This window comes from Pyrus communis, chromosome 8, assembly GCF_963583255.1.
Source record: "Pyrus communis chromosome 8, drPyrComm1.1, whole genome shotgun sequence".
Lineage (NCBI taxonomy): Eukaryota > Viridiplantae > Streptophyta > Magnoliopsida > Rosales > Rosaceae > Pyrus > Pyrus communis.
In genome coordinates, this window is record NC_084810.1 from 13,501,854 (window position 1) to 13,510,882 (window position 9,029).

Below are 9,029 nucleotides of genomic sequence, written 5' to 3' on the forward strand. Positions count from 1 at the left end.
AGCAATTTCTTACATGACTTGTTAATACAACATGAAAATAACGGGTTTCGGAGTTAACACGATAACTAATCGGGTGGTTATTGGGTCACCTGTTAAGAACTCGTTAATAACGGGTCCTTAACGTGTTTATATGCGGGTAACCTGTTATGAAAATAATTATTTTGATGATTTTAAAGGTAAACTACTAAAAAAATTTACTATAAAATACAATACTATAGTGTATATATTGTATATTAAATATACATTGTTGTATTATTATTATTATTCTATGTAAGTTAGAAAAATTTAAGTTTTATTTATTTATTTTTATTATGAGATTTTTTTTATTATCATTATTGGGTAAATTTTACTTGACATGTTGTCCAAAATTCAAATCAAATTAGCAAAAAAGACAACTTTTAATTTTAGACTCAACGACCTAACATGTTTTTACTCTCTCATATAATCATACTTATACATATTTATCCTCTTAAAAGTGAAATTAAAAAAACATTACAAAAACATTAAATAAAAATATCTAAGTAATTTAAAAATACCAAACATAATAAAAAATTATAATAATTAATTTACAAGTGCAAAAAATGTGAAAAATACGCAAATGCTTGTGATCGCATCCTTTATGCCTTGAGATGGGTACATCGTCGTTTGAATTTTTAAAACCCACAAACCCTCGTGAATAGTATTTTTAAGGGAGTTCAAAATAAATAAAATTTATAATAATTAGTGTACAAGTGTGAAACAATATATAAACACTCGTGATTGAATCTCCACGCGTAGATGATTGTTTAGATTTTAAAACCCTCCAAACCCTCATGAATAGTGTTTTTATAGGGAAATACCCTAAAATGGGACAATTTCTTAATCTTGGGACAGAAATAAGACAAATCGGTCATGCGCAAAACCAAATTTACTAAAATACCCACATATAAATAGGTTATTCCTCCCATTTTTTGATTCCTCTCTCTCTACTCTATCTCCATTCTTCTCTCTCTTCTCTTACTTTCTCTCTCTACTCCCTCTCCCTTCCTTAGATTTCTGAGCTCTAATTTCAAAGCGATGGAAGTCCAAAAATAGGTGAGAATAGTGAGTTGGGCTTGGGGTTCACCTCATACCTCTGATTTCGAACAAAGGGATGTGAGAGAAAGGTGAGAATAGTGAGCTGGGTTTTGTACCATATTTTTTGTTTTGGCCGGAAAGTTCCATTTTTTCCGGTGACTGAAGTTTCGACATGCATAGTAAGGTAGGGCGTTTATTTCCAAGTTCCTTCATCAATGATTTATGGAATAAGTGGGTTGTTTGTAAGATGAATTAATACTTAGAAGTTAAATTAGGGTTTGTGTTTCATGTTGGGGCATATGAGAATATTCATTAGTTATGATGCACGTATGTTGTGGCCCATAATTTAACAAGTATGACCACAACCTAGTTGGCCTTGGTGAAAAAAAAAATTAAGAAAAAAATTAGAGGACGTTAAGGGTCATGCGTATCTGTGAAATAACAACAACGAGTATCATGTTTTCCACGTGCATGGTTAAACAGTGGTTGATATATGTAATAAGACTTTTCAAACTATCACTGTAACCTTATATACATAAAAATTATGTTTTAATTCTATTCACTATACCAATATGTTGTCATTAAAGTGTCTCTCGTTCTGTGCATATCATGTGCATGTACTGTACATATTATGTGCATGTGGTGTGTATATAGTGTATTAGGTGTAGATGGTGCATATTTACATCTTTGATACTCTTTGCATTAACGTAATTTACTACTTTTTCCTTTGATTCAGAGGCAGGCCTTGGAAATACGAAAAAAGCAAACGAGTTCGTGACACAATTTCCTTTGATTCAGTTGAGTTCTTTCATGCCCATTCAAACTGCAATTTTTTCAAATCCTTGAAATATTTGAACCCAATCAAATTTGATACCAAATTCAAATTAATGAATCTTTGATTCTTCATATAAAGTTTAGGGTCATTTTTCTGATTTCGAAGAAAGAGATCTGAGCCATGGGTTTTTGGGTTGAGCCTAGATCTGTGAGCATAACATGTGCATGTCGTTTACATACAGTGTATGAGAGAGCTTAATACAAAGAGAGCAAACGAGTACGCGAAACAATTTCGTCCATATCCTTCTCTCTTCATTCTTTCCATTCTGATTTTTTTTCGTCAAATTTATCTCTTCTCCAAAAGGCAACTGACCTTTAATACAATTTTTCATTTAATTGCAGCAAAAGCCAAACCCTATTTTAGTGCTTTTAAATTTGGATCGAGAGAGGGAACATAAGGAGGGAAAAGATAGAAGAAATGAAAACCTACATATAAGTCAGAGAAATGATAAAAAAAATAAAAAAAATAAAAAATGAAGGATTTGGGTCTCCTCCAAGAAACACCAAACCAATCACTTCAACTCCATAAATCCATCAATCAAAAAGTAAAATTAAGCAAACCTAGTTCACAAAACCTAAGCAAACCTAGTTCACAAAACCTAAGAATGAAAAAGGTAAAAATCAAAGAAGATGAGTGGGTTAGAGAGAAAGCTCTTATGCATATTCGAAATTAGAGAGAGAGAGAGAGAGAGAGAGAGAGAGAGAGAGAGAGAGAGGCCTTGGATGAAGAAGATGGGTGGGTTAGAGAGAGCTCTTGGATGAAGAAGATGGGTGGCTTAGAGTTCTTTGAACTAGAATTGGGGGAAAGAGATTTCTCTCTCTCCTCTTTGTTTCTTTCTCTACAAAATGAGAAATGAGAGCTAAAATTTTTGGATAACCCATTTATATAGGAGGACAATTTGGTCATTTCAAGGTGTAGGAAAAATCCTACTTCTGTCCAATTGTTGTGCATGCCGTGTGCATATTCGAAATGTCCTATTTCTGTCCCAAGATTAAGAAATTGTCTCATTTTGGGGTATTTCTCTTTTTTATTTGAGTGGAAAATTAATAATAATTATTGTTGAAGTGTGAAAAATGTAAAAAAAAATATATACAATCGCTTGTAATGACAAGCTTTATAACTTTCGTGAAGGGGTCAACTCCAAAATCCCACACCATAATCCATAAACCTTAGATTTATATTTAACTGAAGATTGTTGTTTACACTTCATTCTTCTCACCGAATTTTGTTTTTCAAATTTTGTTTTTTGAAACAGAATCTTTTAGCAGATGTAGAAAAATGAACGATTCAGATTGTTGAGATTACGTTCCAATATTTATGTTTAAATGAAATATGAGTCAATGTTATATAGTTTCTAGAGACTTTATAAACTCAGAGCAATATTTTCACTAACGATGAAACTTTGTACGTAATATCACAATTAGAAACCGTTCATCTTCCTGCATCCTCTACACGATTAAGTCTATAAAAAAGAAAATGTGAAAAAAAAAAAAACAAAAACAAAATTTAGTGACAAAAATGTAGCGTAAATATAAACGACAATCAATGGTTAAATTTCGATCTATAGTGTATGTGATTATATTGGCAAATTTCGAAGTTGAGCCCTCCACAAAAGTTGTAAAGCTTGTCATTACAAGCGTTTATATATTTTTTAAATATTTTCACACTTCTACATTAATTAATATTTATGTGATACTTGGAAGACAAATGTGTTTTGAAGTAATATTTATGTGACAATGTGGTATGTATATACTAATTTAGTATTATGTTTTTCATTTGATTATTTATTGGTTTAAAATATATTTTCTCTAACGGGTAATAGATCGAGTCATATTACCCATTTATTTTAACGGGTGTGTTACATGACACGACCCGTTAACATATCGGGTAAGACACGAACACGAAAAAGACGATACGAATGCCAAGTCTACACCAGATGTTTAAAAAAGAAACAAATTTTATTAATCATTTAACATGTAGATTCCAATACAAACTTACAAATATAATTTTCCTTCTTTCTTGGCTATGGCAGCCTTTAATATGCAGGTAAATAATGGCCTTCGTCTGCCCCTTTTCCCGAACATTGTAAAATCCCCTATTCCCGAACATTGTAAAGTCCTTGTATTTCTTTCTAGCATCGGCACAAAAACGATTATGTCAAAGCACTTCGTGTTCTAATAAGTTACATCACAGATATCCCTCAAGCACAACATGATCATTTGATAGCATTCCTAACGCGGTTATAGGCATAATGAAAAATATGAATTCTTATCTCATGCGAAGCTTTCGAATCGTCGGTTTCATGATCCATTCGTCAAATATATATATTTTCCAATCAACGTGTTTGTAGTTCCATTGATTGTGGTTTTGCTCTACAATTGAGGGTGAGAGTGACTTTGAGAGTTGAAGAAGATAAGTAATCTTGAGATATATAGGTTAAAAGTGATTTGGGATGTATTTAGAACTAAACAAAAAAAAAAAAAAAAAAAACCTTATGAGGTCGGAATTGTCATTGCATATTAGTCATTTAATATTAAATTCCAATGTAGAGTGTATTAAACATTATGTGGGGTGCTAATAGAAAAAAAAAACCTTTTTATTTGCATAAAAATTGCATTCATCACATGATGCACATATCTATTTGATGCGAATAATGTACTTTTATTGAATAAATATAACCATCTATTGTAGAGCCTATTTAACTGGAGAGTTATAGAGGAGTAGAGAGGTGTGACAAGTATAGAGAAAGAGAGAATTGGGTGAATTCTGATATGCAATTTCTTACCCCGTTGTGCCTTTATTTATAGTAGTAGGGAAGGTTAATTCCTTACCCCAATAGGATTATAACTTTAAGAGGATAATATCTTAAGTATAAGACATGGTAGAATCCTATAAAGATTTCCTAGGAAGACACAATCACATTCCTAAACTATTAGGACTACAACGCTCCCCTTTAAGTGTGTAAATACTCAAGTATATGGCACATCAGGTCTTCTGTAATAACCTGAAAATTTAAATATATGGAATAGAATATTCATAATTATGAATATGTGGAGAAAAATCGGAAATAAATCAATTTATGGTTATACAAATTTAATTGAGGAATTTTAAAATTTTGTTACTGGAAATTATTATAATTTATGTATTGGTATTATTGAGATTTTATATTATTTTTCGAGAATTTATATCTATTTGAATTGAGTTTTAAATTAAACTAGTTACGAAGTTTGAAGTTTGAAAATTAATTATCTAAAATCCGTAGACCCTTCAAGGTCACAATTTCATGTTTGAATAGAGCTCGATCTCACGAATGCGCAGGCACAAATTGTTCGTGAAACGGAGTTACAACGACGAAGTTATTAACGTTGAAAGTTAAAGATATTTTTGTAATTTTAACCTTCATCTAGAAGGCTCCAGATTTTCTGGAGTAATGGATGTGCCACGTGTGTGGCTGTGATGGAGATGAAAGGAGAGAAAATGAGCGGGTGGATGAATTAGAAGGGGGAGAAAAGGATAGGACCATTGGAAAAGAAGGAGAGGAAGGAAATGAGGGAAAGGAGAATCGGCCGACCCGGTTCCCTCTTTTCGACCCGCCGACCCGACCCGACCCGACCCGACTCCATTTTTCTATTCCTGCCATCGTTGATGATGGGGCTGGTGTCAAATTACTCATCACTTTGAACCTAGTCATTTCCTCTCCCATTTTCACCTAAAAAACTGAAGAAATTGGTTTGATTTTAAGAGAAACCGCACGGTGAGTGCGACGGGTTTGGCTTCGATTCATCAAAATTTGAAACTAAATCCTTCAATTACCACCACCTTTGGACTCTCCTTGAGGCTTGGAACAAATCCCATGCATTGGTTGGGGGTGTCGGAGTTGTTTTGGAGTCAAGAACACCCAAATAAAGGGTTTCCAGCGGTTTGAGGGCAATTTGAGGTGTTTCTCGGCCGAATTGGAAGTTATTCCTCTCATTGAAGTCTACTTGCCTGTAAAATTTGGTAATTTTTAGAGTTGGTCGAAATTTGGGGTTTCCATTCATCGGAAACTGCCACCCACGGCGGTGCGTGGCCAGTGGGTTGATGCCATTTTGTGCAAATTTTGATATTCTAAATATGAATTTGGTATCCAATTGATGTGTTTCGATTATTAAACCCAATGTTGGTTATTTCGATTGCATGAATGTCTTTGGAAATGGATTGAAAATGAAAGGTAAACTACGAAAGGCTTGATCCCTCATCAAGGGTACGTAGACAGTTTAACAAGGTTTGGATGCAGCCTTAAATATTTGAGATAAATCTTTTGTTGGGAATTTGAATTAAGAAAAGAAATTTGGTGATTAATTGTAAAATTAAATCTTATGTTTTGGTAATTAAATTTTGGTTATAGATTCTGTGAGTGATTCATAAATTTAGATAAAGAATTATGAATTATGGTAGTTAAATAAACAAGAGTTTAATTTGGCCTATCACCGCAATTATTTTTCGTAAGAAATTTTTTTTTAGTTGATGAAGTCGTCAACACAATGAGTGAATATGAGTCTCAAATTAAGGAATGAATAAAAGGTAAAACTCACAAAACCTTGCTATGGTAAAACCCAAGGTGGGATAAAAACCCATAGACTCGTGAATGGGTAAAACTAAAAAAACCTCAGACGTATTCATGAACTCATGAGTGGGTATAAGTGTGTGAAGAAAGGGAAGTTACATCAGAAGTTGGTTGTTCGGCAGATGTAAGGAATTGGTCAAACTTCTGCCCAACAACATAAGGTTGTTTCTGATCGGTAGCCTACTATTGATAAATGGCTTATTGTTGTTTGGCAGCTGCCTACTGATCAGACGACTACTTTTTGGTGGTTGGCTACTAGTCGGACAACTGTTGTTCGGTGGATGTATGTTGATTAGATAGTTGCCATTTCGTGGTTGCATGCTGGTCAAACAACTAGTGTTCGGTGGTGCTGGTTCCTCAGATACTCCCACGCGTAGCCGACCCTCTCCCCTATACATACCCCATATTCTACCAAATTTTAGAAGCTTTTGCTACCCCTAAAAAACTCTAAATACTTTACTCTCTCAGAGAAACTGACTTAGGCATCGGAGATCCATTGGCCTAACCCCCCCCTTCCCCCCACCTCGTGGGCGCGTGAAGCTTAGGTATTTGATCAAATGTGTTGATTGTTTTGCAGGTGCATTTTTGTCAAGACTGAAGATGATGGAAATTTGCATCTACAAATTGGTGGTTTCATTGAGAGCTGATTCAAATACTCGAATAAGCCATTTACATTTGTTTCTTGAAATTTTTGTTATGTTGAATTTCTCACACGTCCTATCAATTAATTTTTCCTAGAAAAGTTTCTTGATCAATCATTGGAGAAAAGATACAATGGTAGGAAATTCAGAAACCACGACGAACGGAACCCTGTACAAGGATTTGAATCGGAGAACGGAGACGAGGACATAGCCCTACGATGGAGATCTTGAAGGCTTAACGCGACGGCAGGAGGAGCCCCACCGCCGCGGAGCCGCATCATCACCACCTCTATGACCCAGCGGCCACGGTAAGGCCACAAGCCATAACCCAAGTTTATACGTCGCTGCCCTTGCAGCGCACGAACCTTTAAAACCCTGGGTAGGAGGCCTAGGTCCACTTATTGGCCCACAGGCAGGAGACCCAAGGCTTTGCAGTAGCCATAACAGGCCCAAGGTAAGAGACCCATCCCACTGTAGCAGCCAACGAAGCTGCACCGCAAGTTTAGGCCTATAGGAGCTTAGCAGAGTTGGCCTAGCTAGCAAAAGCAGCCCATGGGCAGACGGCCCAAGCCCAGCTTGCTGCCAACCAAGCTTAACCTATTGCATGTTGAGCCTAATCTGGCGAGGAGCAAGGCATGGCCCAACAACAGCCAACCCACGCGCGACCCTAGCGCATTCTAGCACACGTGCCGACCACCTAGCCGGGTTGGCCTGCTCCGCGACTTGCTCTGACGACCCGCCCCGCTGCCCAATACAACCCAAGGCCATTTCCATTAATCCAAATTTCGACCACCGGTCCCGCAATTGATTCAAGGTTATTTTCACCCCACTTTTTTGTAGGAATACCGCTCTGGGCTCAAGTTTTGTACTTACAGTCCACTACATTTCCACCACATATGGAGACGCCCATTATCCAGACTCTTCTAATCCAAATGGCCAGCACTGTCTGCCATAGGATGTTGCCAATTTGACGAGTGCCCTCGCGCAGCAAACCACCTTGGTGAACTAGCACCTCGAGCGCATCGCGATGCAGTGCGACCCAGACGAGGTGTCCCGAAGCAGGACAAGGGCGGAAGAACATGACTTATTCCAGCGATGTTTCGACAAAGAGTCACTTAGCCCGCCACGAACCATGCGTTTGGTTAGTGTGCACTCTCGTTTGGGCCCTTAGAAAAACGTTTTCTCCCGTCTAGATGTGCAGAGAAGCGTTCATTCTCGACTCGGCTCACGAGTTAGAGTGCAAGGGTCCACACTCCGACGAGCACTCAGGACATTCTAGGAGAAGTGTCCACATGAGGCTAGGCCCACAAGAAGATCCTCTTGTGAGGCATTGGAGTAGGCAGCCGCATGACGGACAGAGGAGAGCACGAAAGCAGTCTAGCTTAAGTTCCACTGCTAGCCTTCGCCCAACGCAATGGAGAGCAGCACAGAATGAACCATGTGCACTGCAACCACAACAGAGACGAGCAAGATATGCTGAAAAGCAATATGGAGCAGCAGGTCAACACCAGGGGCAGTTGGAGTTTCTGTTGAAGTTCCTTTCAAGTGCAAATATAAGGATAGTATAGTGGCATAAGTAAGGGTGTCAAACCATAAAGACTGATAAACAATTTAGTAAAACTTTTGACTTTTACATATTATCATCAGTTAATGACTCCTATGATTTAAAATTGGGGGGTTCAAGTAATTTTGGAAAAGAAATAAAGACAGAAAGAAAAGGGAAAAATTAGAACTATCTAAAAATAAACCTAATACATGAAATTGGTTAGAAATGTTTTTAGGACATAAATCTGACTTAAAATGAGCTAAGAGCTTCCCTTAAACATTCGTGAATCAATGAGATGATCTTTTAACTTATCCATTTCAAATGCACAACTAAGATGTTCACATA